The following is a 14851-nucleotide window of genomic DNA, read 5'->3' as shown; positions in this document are numbered from 1 at the left end:
ACAGTGTTTCTTGAACACATGCCTGTTAGGAGATACAGAGGCAAGTTTAATTTCCTTTTAAGCCTTCTGTATACCATGGTTGATTTTATAGACGGCCTCCTCAAGTGTAAACTCCTACCACTGAGTTTGGAACACACTCTATTGGAGGAAAGTATTAAGCAGTATAAAGGACATTCCTAGGTTCAAACTTTGTCCCCATAACTCCTTGGCTGTGCTGTAATCTGAAGCAAGTTACTCTCTCTGAATCACACTTTCCTCATCTATAAAATGGGCTTAAAATTACTGAGCAATCCAGATGATTAAGAGGCCTAAATAAAATGAGATCCTGTTGAAGTACCTAGTAGTGTTTGGCACATAGGTATTCAATATATTTTAGATGTTTATATATATTGTTTTGTTACTGTCTTTATTTTTATTGCATTGGCTCAAAAACTGAATTCTCAAAATCAGTGCTCCTACTTTTGCTTGATGTTATTTCATAAGTTTTTAAGAGTAATGATCGTGTGCCTAAGTAATTATGAATTTGTTTTTTTTACTAAATTGAATATAATTTTATTGCACGCAACCTAATGGCAATCTAACCAAAGTTAGATACAATCAAAATCACATGGTACTTAGGAAAAATGATCTGCATGTCTCCAAATATCCTTTACTCCACTGTTTTCCTTTCTTCATCTGGTTGTTAATGTGGTTTAAGTTTGGAGCATTTTTGTTTTGTTTTAATATTGCTTTGGAATAACATTACTCCAGTAAATGTTCCTCAAATTAAAAATAGAACACTTTAAAAAATATCACCCTAGAATGATTCAGAACATACTAGCCTTTTCAATATCCCAGCACTTGTAGAATATTATAAGGCACATTGAGGGAAAGAATTCAGCCTGCTTGAGGCCTATGGCAGCTGGCACAGAAAGACTTTATTTCCAAACATATTTTATTACTTTATTGTTCTTAACCTATTAAGATAAAATTAATAAAGTTATTAAATGCCTGCATTATGCCATGTCTCATACGAGGCCATGAGGAAAGACAGATGAACCAGACGTAGTTCTCCTATCTAGAAAAGGTGGCCTCTATGGAAACAGATCATTACAATTTCATATAATAAAAATGGAGTAGGAGTAGATTAAAGGAGTTACATGAACATAGAAGTCAGTCTAGGAACTCTGCCTGGGGATCAGAAAGATGCCCCAGCGAAAGGCATACAGAAGGCAAAGCGGAAGCGGTGTATCTGCAGGTGTCCTGAACCCCAGTGCAGACAGATCCCGGCCGACACCTCCAGGAATCAGATGCGGCCGCTCCCAGGCACGATCTCGCCAGATGGCAGGAGGGAGCGGCTGGGATCCTTAGAATGGGACACATATAAGTGAACATCCTCCAGAATGTGTGTCTACAGTGAGGAGCTCTGGTCTCCGTGATCCCACTGAGGACGGGGGTCTAGGTGCTAGTGGAAACAGCTCTCAGAGGACACTGAGCAAGCAGCCCTGTACCCTGGAGGTGAAGCTGTGAGTTTCCCCGTGCACTTGGCTTTTGCCTTAGGCCAATCTTGTCCTCGACCTGCATGGAGCCTCACAGGCTCCTTTAGAAAATTCACCCTATATCATTTAAAATATACCACAATGATCCACAGCCCCTGTTTTCGGTTGTTGTTTTGTGGTTTGTTGTTGGGTCTTTTTTGTTGTTTTTGTTTGTTTGGTTGGTCGGTTGGTTGGTTGGTTTTTTTGGCCAAGCTGCACAGCTTGCGAGATCTCAGTTCCCCGGTGTGGACTGAACGCAGGCCACGGCAGTGAAAGCCTAGAATCCTAACCACTAGGCCACCAGGGATCTCCCAACATCCCCTTTAGATAAATTTGTCTTCTTTAAAAATCTTTTAAAGAATTTTTATCATTTTTTAATCTACGATTAAGTATGTAAAACTCATTCAGTTTATGATTAGCTATGATTCCTTGGTAATCATACATATTTAGTACGTATGAAAGTATTTTCAAATGTAATGGAATTTTGTGAATGGTAAGTTTAACAATTAGTGATGCTAACATAATGTTAGTTTATAACATTCAATTAAATTTTTATTAGTTTTGATTTTGCAATTTTTTAATCCATGGTTTAGTGCCAGTAACTTTTTTCAAGACTCAAATATTTTATATCCTCTTGAAAGGCTCATAAGCTGAGGCCTGGTGCCTCACAGGACATAATCATTGTACTACCTGTTCTGTACCCTTATGGGATTGCTGTGGGGTTAAGTGGGGTGAGGGACTGAAAGTACTTCTGAATCTAGAGTGAAATATAAATATTTGTTATCATGAATATATTGCTATGTATAGAAAATCAGTCTACTGTTGATACCACAGAGGACAGTGTATGTGTATATACATATATATATATGTATTGTCTTATTTTTATGGAATAACTGCCCCTAGAATACTTGGTAATATACATTAATCATTATTTATTAATACATTTGTTATTTATAATTAGTAAAAATATATATGTATATATACTCAGAGTAGTATTATCTATAAATACATTGTCTTACTTTTTCGGAACATCCGTGCAATCTTGTTCGCTGCCTTCATGAAGGATATGTTTCCCTATAGCATAGTTTTTCAGAGTTCAGTTCTAGAGTCTGACTGCCTAGGTTTGAATCCTGGCTTTCCTGCTTATTAGCTGTGTGACTGTGGGCAAGTTAACTAACTTCTCTGGACCTCTCTTGCCTCACTAAAAATTGGAATGACAATAATAGTTAATGATTAAGTTGTATAATCCATGATAAGTTCGTGGAACCATGTATGTCACATCGTATGCACTCGATAAACGATGATGGCTATAGTAAAAATAACATTAGCCCTACTAGGAATAAAGGAGGTGAGAACAATTCTCCAGCTAGGAAAGGTCTTTAATTTACACACGCGGTATAGGAAGAACACAGGTGTGGACATATGTTCGGTTTCCATCACTGCTGTGTCCTCAGTGGAGAATGTAGTACAGGGACCACGACTAGGGGCTGACTAACTCACCTCTCCACGTGCTGGGTTCTCTGTGTGGGAACTTTGTCAGTTTCCATTACTTGTTCAAGCGAGGATTCATTTCAGCCCCAAGTCCAAGGGCTCACTGCTCTGTTTCCTGCCATGGCACGTCCTGACTTTCCTGGATGCTTTGAAGTGCTTTTGAAGATCACATTCTATTACCACACATTACAAAGAATTCTGGTTTTGATCCTGGGAGTGGGCCATACTGCATTGCTTGGCCCAGAAATCAAGGATTTCAGTGTGAGGTTTGGAGTAAGAGCCCGTGGCTTTGCAAACAAGGCGGCCTGGCTCTTAGCCCAGAGCAGGCCTTCATGCCAAGTTACCCTGTTTCTCTTGCTCTATACCTTTTTTTTCTTCCCAGCAAATACTTATTAAGCATCTATTGTCTGAAAGACACTATCATAAGAGCTGTGAGAGATACCAAAAAAAAAAAAATCATCGTGAACCTATCTCATTAGTCTAATCAACTTAAAAGACAAGTCTAGGGGACCTCCCTGGTGGTCCAGTGGTAAAGAATCCGCCTTACAATGCAGGGGACACAGGTTCGATCCCTGGTCGGGGAACTAAGATCCCGCATGCCGCGGGGCAACTAAGCCCACGAGCCACAACTACTGAGCTCGCGCACCTCAACAAGAGCCCACGTGCCGCCCACTACAGAGCCCACGCGCTCTGGAACCCATGAACCACAACTAGAGAGAGGAAAAATGCGCACGCCACTGCTAGAGAGAAGTCCGAGCGCCACAGCAAAAGATCCCGCATACCGCAACAAAGATCCCGCGTGCCACAACTAAGACCTGATGCAGCCAAAAATAAATAAAATAAATAAGTAAAAAAAAAACAAGCAAGTCTATGAATAGCAATAGTGGGAGTCAGTCAAATGATATATTGTATTTCTTTTATTCATCAAACTGATGTTTTATCATTATGTGCGTCTGAGATTTAAGAGGCTTCCTGCCTGGGTCTCTATGGTAGATACCATATGCCAAGCTGGCTCTACAGGCATCACATCTGTGGGCAGATTTTAAGCAAAGGGGCCGCTTTACAAAATTCTATACAAAATTCTAGTCCTGTAACAGCCCATGACCTTGTGCTGTCTTCACAAAGCAGCACATTCATGTTCTTCCTTGCTTTTGTACGGGATCCTCTGGCCGCAGCCGAGAGCACTTAGGCCGTGGGGGGACTTTTCTATTTGAAACCAATGGGTGTAGAAAGCTCTATCAGGAAACCGAAGGTTAGTTTTTTTGAGTTCTCGTGGCCTTATCATGGAAGATGGTCAGATAAAATAGATTAAACAAAATGAGACTTATTATACAACCATCGAGGCCCATCTAATATCCACTTTGATACCATAAATGGATGTGACAACTTTAGGACCTTGGTGAACTTTATGCTACAAACAGGCTCATTTAGAGCTGTTCTCCAGATAAAAATAGGACTCAGAGACTGATGGTATCAAGGACTGACGGAATCAAATGTTCCTGCTAAAAACAGCAAATATACAACACCTCGGGGGCTTAATATTATTCTTTAAATGTTCCTACTCTTAAAAATGTAAGATTAACAGACGAGTCATTGTGATCTTTATAAAGTATAAAATTATTCCATTAACAAGATGACATTCAAAGCAGTGAAATACACATTAATGTAACTGAAAGAAGAATATGAAAGTATGAGATCAGGAGATGAAAGAAAACAAAAAAGCTGCCCAGAAGAAAAACAAACAAAAACCTAGAAATGATAGTGAAATACCAGTTGATTTATGAATAGAAAATATTAAAGGGCTAGCATGATGGAAGGGTCACGTGGTAGTCTTTCTACCTACCATATTTGGAATTGGTCCTTACCAAAACTCTATTATATTAATATATTTTTGAAAGAACTAGAAAACATTTTTAAAAGCGTCATCAAAATCACAAATACAGGAAAGTGGCCCCGGAAGCAAAGTGTGGCTACCTCTACCCAATAAGCTGAGCATATTTCTACAGGCAAACAAGAGGAAAGACTTAGACAGAGACCTTTCTAGAATCTGCAGTTCATTCATTTTATTTTACCAGAGCGTGGCACTTAAAATGAGGAAGTGAAATTCCTTGATTAGCCTTTGCCTCTTTCTTGCTTTTTAACTATCCCTACAAATATCCGTAAACATATACACGCAAAATTACAAAACAATAATAATAAGGACAGGGTACCCCAGCTGCCCATTAGGTAATCAGGCTCATTCTGAGGTCCTTTGTCTGATACTCTAGTTTTGTTCTTAGAGAAGGATCAGTTTCCTTAGAAAGACATATGAACTGGTTTAAGATGTGTAAAACTATAATTTTTAAAAAAATTCTACTGAACCAAGTACTATGGAGGTACAGGGTTAGAGATGGTCAAGACAGGGGGTCTGACGTTTTGGGAAGACAGAAATCCATAATCACAGTGCAGAGATGAGAGGTGTGTGAGGCATCTTCTAAGGGCTAAGAGGTCACAGGGATAGTGTGGGTAATTCAGGAAGTTTTCACAGGAGAGGTGATAGCAGACAGGACACGTGAAAGATGAGTAGGAGTTTGCCAGGTAAAGAAAGGGAGGGTGGAAATTACAGGCAGAAGGAACAGTGTGTGTCAAATCAAAGAGCAGGAAATATGTCAATTATATTATATTTGAAAAAAGGCGCCAATGCTGTATAGGGAGAGAATAGGAAGAAGCAGAAGAGAAAGGGTTAAGTTATAAGAATCCCAACAAGGGGTTTGGGCATCATCCTTTAGGAAGGGAAGAACCTCTGAAGACCTTTCAGGCAGGGAATACAGTGATCAAGTTTGCCTCTTCAAGAGATAACTCAGAGGATAGTGTAGGTTTTGACTGGAGACAGAGAATCCTGTAATTATTAGGGAAGGCCTGTCAAGACCAAGGCAATCCATGAGATGGAGGAGATTGGATTCATGGAATTGACGACTATGTAAACATACCTATGAGGGAGGGGAATGTGGGGTTACAAATTGGATATTGCCAATTTCTTTATTTTTGAATGTTAGAATCAAATGTAAGGGGGTTCCATTAAGCAAAAAAGAGTTGGATTGAATATACGAAAGTTGTTAACAGATAGCCAGCTGCAAGATGAAGTTCTTAATCTGGGTCAATGAATGAACTTCAGAGAGTCCCTACAACCATCTGAAATTAAAATCACACTTTGTACATGTGTGCATATGTGAATTATTTCTGGAGAAGAGTGTCTATAGCTTTCAACAGATAATCTAAGGAGTCAATGACCCGAGATGTAAAACAGCCTCTTCATTGCAAAATTTGTAGAATTGCAATTTCAATGAAGTTTTAGAAAACAGGGTTGAATACAGTTATGGATTGTGTTTCTAAACTTTTAAAAAATCCATACCCCCTTTTGATATCCTATAGGTATATATACACAGTCACCCCTGGCGTAAACAACCTCCTTCCACTCTGAAAGGCTGATAGATTCTCCTAAGGGAAATATGCAAAGCATCCCCCTTCCCTGCCTCACCCCTGTCTTCCCCCTGCTCCACCACCCCAATCACACTGAGTGTCCTTCACAGCAGGACCCTCCGGCCAAAAAGATATGGTTAGGTTTTAATTTCTGTCTGTAATATACAAACCAATAGATATTTCATTTTCCAAATTTAAAATTATGTTCTGATAGGGTTTCGCTTCTAGTAATATGACAGGATATATACACACGTATGCACACACACACACACACACATATATAAGCATACATATATATTCTTAAAAACATCAAAGATCTAATGAGTTAGTAAGGAGTTATAGGAAAGCAGGAAGTGGAAGAGGTAACCAAAACAGTAAAGGTGCTCCTGCCCTGAGGGCATTTGCTGAATCAGGTTGATCATAAATTCAGGTTTTGGTGGTCCCCTATAGTAGGAAGAAGCAGACAGACATTAAAGTCCAGAGCCTGCCCAAGGAGAAATCTAACAGGAAAACCCTATCCCATACAACATGCAACCCAAAAGCTTATACCCTATAGGTAAGGATGAATCAGAATGTAACCATCTCCACATGAGACACTTCCCAACCCCAGCTCCAAACGAAACAAAATAGACATGTACAAAAAACTCCTGTGGTGGTACGAAGGCAGGGGATTATCCGTTCATGAGAAGTTGTAACCATATATATACTTCTTTCATGCCCTTGGCCCAAATTCACATCAACTGAGCGGTTCAAACGCCCTCAATCCATGAATAGTTCAAATGATAATCCTTTACAGAAAAAGGAATATTTTCCTAGGCCACAAATAGCTTTCCAAAATAATTCTCCAAGGAAAGTGATCTGTTCACTGTCAAAAATAACCAAACGGGGCTTCCCTGGTGACGCAGTGCTTAAGAATCCGCCTGCCAATGCAGGGGACACGGGTTCGATCCCTGGTCTGGGAAGGTCCCACATGCCGTGGAGCAACTAAGCCCGTGCGCCACAACTACTGAGCCCGCGAGCCACAACTGCTGAAGCCCGCGCGCCTAGAGCCCATGCTCCGCAACAAGAGAAGCCACCACAGTGAGAAGCCCATGCACCGCAACAAAGAGTAGCCCCCGCTCGCCACAACTAGAGAAAGCCTGCATGCAGCAACGAAGACCCAACACAGCCAAAAATAAAAACAAACAAATAAATAAAATTTTTTTTAATTGACTTTAAAAATAACCAAGCACACAAAGAAACAGGGCATCATGAGCAAGAAGAGAACAGACCCTCTAAGGATTAAGATGTTAGATTATTAGAATTGTTACAATACAGATATACATGCCATGTGTAAAGAAATAAAAGATAAGCTTTAGAAGATCTGCGAGGAAAAAAAACTATTTGTAAATGACTAGGAGATTCGAAAAAGTGTTACTTCTGCGATGGGCAGAGCTTTATAACGGGGAAAAGACGTACGGGGGTGTGAACTGGGTGTTTCTGGGGTGCTGACAGCATTCTATATCTTGGCCTAGATGGTGGTTACAGGATGTTCATTTTGTAATTATTCTTTAAGAATATTATACACACAGAGAGAGAATATTTAACAAAATATTCTATTACAAGGCAAACTATGCTTTTTCAAATTACAAAAACAATCCCCCTCCACATCCCTCCCCCATCCCCCCAGGATTCTGATATGCCCTCCTGTTGGAGAATCAACAGGATGACATTTAGGGCTATAGAGTATAGAGGAAGGACTGTAGAGATAGGGTATGAGGAACCACATGTGCTCCAGTGGCACCTTCTACCCCATGGGTCTGTACTGGAGGGAGGAGCGTAGGGGAAGATTGACCAATGCTTGGGATGTGGTCAGTGTCTTCCCTGAGCTCTGATGCCTTATAACTTCTTTAATCTGTTCTTCTCAAGAGCATATGTAACCTAAAGTTTTAGTAATAACACACCAGAAAAATTTGGTTACAAAAAAAATTACTAACACTAATAAAATATTAGGGCTATTTTTATGAGACCATGACATTGTTTCAGAATTAAATGTTTGACAGCTTTCAAAATTGAATTCACATACCATGAAATCCACCCATTTAAAGTATATAATTAGATTTTTTTTTTTTTTTTTTAGGATATTCACAGAGTTGTGCAACTATCACCCACAATCTAAGTTTGGAACATTTCCATCACCCCAATTAGTCACTCTCCACCCTCTGACCCCAAACCTAGGCAAGCACTAGCTGACTTTCTGTCCCTCAGAATTAAAATGTATGCTTTTAGTTTAACTGCCTTAAAGCAAACTATTTTCTATTATGAATGCTTGAAATTGCCCCAAATCTAATCTCCTGAAAAGAATCGCTAATTCAGCCTATGACTGTTTTCTGTTGGGGGCAGTGTTTAAGTGGCGCTACCTTGGGGAACTGTGCAGATGCCGAGCATCTCCAGGGCAACATGCTTGACCTGAAGATGGTCTCTCCTCACCACTGTGACCCACTCACCCCCCAAACACACATGCAACCTCAAACAGGGTGTGATGATCAAAAATGCCAGCACAACTGCATGTAGGTCTTGGCCACCAAAGCTAGTAGGTGGCAATGTGCCCAAATCTTTACATAACCTCTGAATCGTTGTAAGATTTAACCGTCACAAAATCATTAGGCATGTACTGTAAAGATTTCCATGAAGGGAGAGGCAAAGCCTGGTAGAAGTCGCTGCCAGGAGCCCCGAGGCAGTAGAGGCAGTGGTGTAACTGAATCAAACTTAGGTCCACTTGGCCGATGTAAAGCCAGTCTACTGACACCAAGTGGTGGTGGAGGAAAGTACAACATTTATCGTAAGGTGCCATACAAGGAGTTTGGGACAGCTAGTACTCAAAAAGCCTGAACTCCCCAGCAAAGCATTTTAAAGGCAAGGTGAGGGAGGGGCATCCCAACTTGTGTACAATTCTCTGATTGGTTGATGGTGAGGTAACAGGATGGTTAACAGTGTCAATCCTTAGGCACCAGTAGGTCTGGGGGCTACATGCTCATGGTCATCAAGTAGTTAATTTCTTCCATTTGGTGGCATTTTAGCATCTGTAAAACAACTCAGGAAATGTGCATCAGATACCATTCTCTAGGTACTTCAGAGAGGAGCTACAGCTGAGGATGTGGGGAGGGGTCTGTCCCGGGAAGGCCCCGTAGGGTCCTGCTCGGTTCATAGGCTCTATGAGGCAGGCACCAGGCAGATTCAAGGGCTCATCACTTTGGTTCTTCCCTTTTGCAGGTTCTCTGAGTGGTGGGTAGACTTTGCTTCTTGGAACATCTGTGGGGGACCATCTATATGGGACCGTTATGTATTTTGTCTTTTAGGACAGGTGGGAGGGGCATTCAGTGAAATCCACCTGGGTCTTTGTGGTCTATTTCTTGGAGTTTAGATTATTTTGCTCTTGAGGTCCTATCTTAGTCTTATCAGGCTGCTCTCACAAAATATCACAGGCTGGAAAGCTTAAACAACAGACGTGTGTTTTCTCATGGTTTCAGAGGCTGGAAAGTCCAAGATCAAAATGCCAGCAGGGTAGATGTCTGGAGAAAGCTCCCCTCCTGGCTTCTAGACACTGTCTTCTCACCCTGTCCTCACATGGCCTTTCCATGTGATGAGAGAGAAGGGGACAGAGAGAGGGAGACATCTCCCTGGTACCCTCTCTTCTTATAAGGGCACTAATCCCATCACCAGGGTCCCACCCTCTGGACCTCATCTAAGCCTAATACCTCCCCATCTCCAAATACCAACACAACAGGGTTGAGCCTTCAACATATGAAGCCTCGGGGGAAGGGGGTGCAGACATTCAGTCCATAACAGGTTCCCTTAGGTGCATAAGGTAATATTAGGACCAATCCCTCCCTTTAAACAGAACAAATAAGATAAAATTTGAATTAAAAGGGGGGGGTAGTCTTCCTCTGTTAGTTTCCCCTATTCTTGTAAATAGTCTTTATCGTGACCTGTTTATCATGAACTGTTTCTGTGAAGGAAAAATAAACTGGCCCTTCCCTTCTAAGAAAGGTACATCTTAACGTTTGTGGGATTCAGGTGCTAAGTGAACGGCTACACAGTGGCTGCTGCTCAGAGAAAGTGACACGGCAGAAACCAGCCGCCAGCCTCGCCAAGCTGTTTCCTTTGACATTCCAGAGGCCCGCCCAGCCCTTCTGGTTTCGCGGAATGTTGTCCCTCGGTCATCACGGGGTGGCTGAGGAAAAACCCTGCAGCCTCCCCGGTGAGCTGGAATAAGACCTCATTCACCAACAGGGAGAGATACCCTGAGTGGCCCCCATGGAGCCTGATGCAAGCTCGGGGGCACAGTCACGGCGGCCAGTCGCCATGTGGCCCAGCGCGTGCAGAGTGCCCCAGGCCCACTGCCCCAAAGAGACAGTTCACACCCAGGTCACCAAAGCCCACCGTCTCACGGAAGAGGTGGACGTGACCGGATCGCACAGACGAACATCCGACAGGCTCCGACAGGCTCAGTTTAGGCGGCACGAGAGAGGCGGGCGGAGGTGACTGGGGAGAGTCTGGTTCCTCTCAGCACTGGCGTTTTATCAATTGTATCTCAAATGCTGTCACTCACCCGGAAAGGTCCTAAAACACCCCTTGCTTCCGCTTCTGAAGCAGAGGGATGTAGCGGCAGCTGTCTGGGGGAGATGGGGCTGGGCCTGAGAGGCAGGAAGGAAAATTACCAGAAGGGACTGGACCAGACAGAGGAAAGCAGGCAGTGAGGGAGGTTGGGAATATCCCCACTGATGTCCAGCCAGCATCCCCCCACTGGAGGCCCAGGGGCTGCGTAGAGAAGCTCCATCAGCTGGGAAGCTAGGAGAAATGCCCTCATTTTATAGGGAGGAAGAATTTTCCTTTTCACAGAGCCTTGAAGAAGCTCAAGGAGAGATGTCAGCACAACTTAAAAGGGACTGAATCCCTTACATAAGTGAACTTGTGTATTGGATCCATTATATACATGAAGCCTGGAAACAGGAGATTAATATCAGGGCTGGCGTAAATAATAGCTATTAATTGCAATTAATAACATTAACTACAATTAATTACAATTCACCGCAGTAGTATTAAGCACTTACTTTGTTCTAAGTCCTGCACTGGGACCTTTACCTGTATTACCTCACTTAACCTCTCAACAACCCTATCAGAGTACTTTCAGCATGCCCACTTTACAGACAAGGACACCAAGACTCGGAGAAATTAAGCTCCCAAGATCACCCAGCTAACAGGAGGCTGACCTAGGACTGAAATCATTGTGTGATTCCATAACTCTAAGCTCTGGCAGGAAGGAATGACCTCACTCATGTTTCTAAAGTGAGTATGTTTCCAACGAGCCAGTTTGGGATTGCCTGAGGCAGGCAAGGAGTTGGGAAAAGAAGAGAGGAAACAGCCACCCCTTAGGCCGCCCCAGGCTGGGGCAAATGTAGGAGATCTCGCAGGGGCTCTGTAACCACAATCTAGCCTTCTTCCCGGTCTCTTTAGCACAGCACAGGCTATGAAGGGGGTGGGGACCTGTAGCCCCCGGAGACTGAATTCTAGGCCACCCTTCTCCCACATTTCCCTGCAGAGCCCATCTTGGAGGGGTAACTGTGCCCATCATTCCCAGATTCCAAGCCAAGCAGTGTACACCAGGAAACGAGTTTAACTGTAGATTCGTTAGGAACACACACACATCCGAGGGTCCACGAGTACCCTTCATTCCTGAAGAACCAGCCCAGGTCACTTATTTTGAAGGTGAACCTTAGCGTGTATCAGAATCACCTGAAGGGCTTTTAAAAACAGAGATTGCTGGGCTCCACCCCCAGCGCTTCTGAATCCTGGGTCTGGGTGGAGTCTGAGAACTTGACCCACAGGTTCCGGGAGCTACTGACACCGCTGGTTGGGGGACCACCTTTGAAAACCACCATTTTAACTGATGGAAGCCTTAGCTTTGTCTGTGACTTCATTTCTGGGCACGTATCTCTGCATGTTGAAATGTGATAGCAGCTGTTCAAGGACGTTCATCCTTACCACCTGTGTTGATTTCCTATTGCTGCTGTAACATTACCACACACTTAAGGGCTTAAAACAACACCAGTCATCTTACAGTTTTGGAAATCAGAAGTCTAAAATGGGTCTGCAAGGGCCGCACTCCGTTGTGGAGCCTCCAGGGGAGAATCCGTTTCCTACCTTTTGCAGCTGCTAGAGGACGCCTGCACTTCCTGGCTCGTGGCCCCTTCCTCTGTCCTCAAAAACAGCAGCAGAGTAGCATCTTCAAACCTCTCCCTCTCTCTCACTCACACACACACCCCCCTCTGCTTCTAGAGTCACCTCTTCTTCTCTGACTAACCCTCTTAGAAGAATCCTTGTGATTTCATTGGCCCACCCCAGTTGAGCCCACCTAAATAATCCAGAGCAATCTTTCCATTTTAAGACCATCGGGACTTCCCTGGCGGTCCAATGGTTAAGACTCCATGCTCCCACTGCAGGGGGCACGGGTTCAATCCCTGGCTGGGAACTAAGATCCCACGTGCCACATGGCATGGCCAAAAAAAAAAAAAAAGACCCTTAACTTAATCACATCTGAAATCCCCCTTTGCGATGGAAGGGAACATACGCACAGATTTTGAACATTAGGACGTGGGCATCTTTAGGGGCCTTCATTCTGTTCACCACCCCACCATCTGACAGCTGCTTACCCTCCTATATCACAGTGCCCTTCCCACACAAGAAAAACCGAAACCTTATCAGGATTTGCATGATGCAATCCCTCCTTCGGACTCTCCTGGTAATGAAGCATCTTGCAGGGAGAGAGGACGGGGTAGTGGGGGGAGGAAGGCAGGAGCCCTGAGGGAGGGAGTTAGCCAAGTGCCTCTTAGACCAGGCCCCAAACACCCACTAAGTCTCCCCACGCTTGCCAGACTTTCTAGAATCTAGCGCCTTGGTGCCTCTCCCTCTGAGCCAGGAGCCTCCAGGCTCCCCACTGGGCCTCACCCCAGGTCAGTGCTCACCCCAGGCTCGGCCACCAGCACCGCCTCCCAAACCTGCCAGCAGGCGCTTGTGAAAGATGCAGAAAGAGGAACTCTACTCAAAGCCTTCTTGCCTTTTGAGTTTCCGATGATTACCTTCAGAACTTTTCTGGGCTGAAGTCCCAGCCTCCAGGCTGTGAACTTTCTGTTGGTGCATTAATTTGCTCGGGCTGCTGTAACAAACCACCACAACAGACTGGGTGGCTTAAACAACAGAAATACAGAAACGTACTTTCTCACAGTTCTGGGGCCTGGAAGTCTGAGGTCAAGGTGTGGGCAGGCTGTTTCTCCTGAAGCCTCTCTTGTTGGCTTGCAGACGGCTGTATCCTCTCTGCATCCTCACCTGACCCTTCCTCTGTGAGACGCCCCTGGTGTCTCTCTCTCTCTTTTTATAAGGACCCAGTCCTATTGGATTCCAGCCCACCCTCATTTTACCTCATTTTAACTTAATCACCTCTTTAAAGACCTTATCTCCAAATACGGTTGCATCCTGAGGTCCTGAGAGTGAGGGCTTCAACGTTTGAATTTGGGGGAGGACACACTCAGCTCATAACAGTTGGCTGGGATCCTGGGAGACTCATAAAGATCACTTCCATCCTCTCTGTGTAACAGGTGGGCCAGGCGCAATCAGGGCAGGTACGGGGAGGGTAGGCCAAGGTAGGCCAAGCTGGGACTGTCACCGTGTGCACCTCGGCCCAGGTCTGCCTTTTGGTCTTAGGTCAGGGATGGAAGGAAGGTGGAGGAGGTCAAAGAAGCCCCCGCAGGCTGAGGCTTAGTCTCTATAAGCAAGAAGCAGCATTTAAGGCTCACCCTCCCGAGAGCCGACTCCCTGCAGAAAGTTTTTTGCTTGATACACAATTTACAGCAAGTCACAGACATTCCACCAAGTCAACACACACCCTGGACCCAGAGGAAATAAAGGAGCAGACAGTGAGGGCTTGTGTTTGACGGTCTTTGCAGGGGCTGTGTGGTAGAAAATGATTTCATCCTCAAGGCATGGCTCTGAGAAGGAAGTCAGCCAGCAAGTTGAAACAAAGCAAACAGCCTTATCTTGTTCTTGATTCATGGGTTCCTCTGTCTTCAAAGCCCTTTAGAGGCAGGACACTGAATTGTCACTGTCAGAGTAACTGCTGATGCAAAGTCCCTCCTGGGACCTTGCATCTGTGACTTACAAGACCTGGGGTCTCTGACATTTTTCCTTGACAAACCTTTGCTGCTCGCTGGTCAGACTCACTACCCAACATGGGCTTAAAATATACATATATAGAATACACACATGTATATACTAAGTGAAATCAGCCGGTCACAAAAATCACAAACACTGTATGATTCCACTTACAGTATAAGAGGGACCTAGAGTTA

At 43.9% G+C, this 14851-nt stretch overlaps 1 protein-coding gene across 4 annotated transcripts in view; it reads left to right on the top strand.

The window, feature by feature from the left end:
* DLGAP1 (DLG associated protein 1) overlaps positions 1–14851 on the top strand; it is an 871245-nt gene that overhangs the window by 766331 nt on the left and 90063 nt on the right. The window lies entirely within an intron of this gene.

This window comes from Eubalaena glacialis, chromosome 15, assembly GCF_028564815.1.
Source record: "Eubalaena glacialis isolate mEubGla1 chromosome 15, mEubGla1.1.hap2.+ XY, whole genome shotgun sequence".
Classification (NCBI taxonomy): domain Eukaryota; kingdom Metazoa; phylum Chordata; class Mammalia; order Artiodactyla; family Balaenidae; genus Eubalaena; species Eubalaena glacialis.
This window is presented reverse-complemented; position numbering and strand designations above follow the sequence as displayed.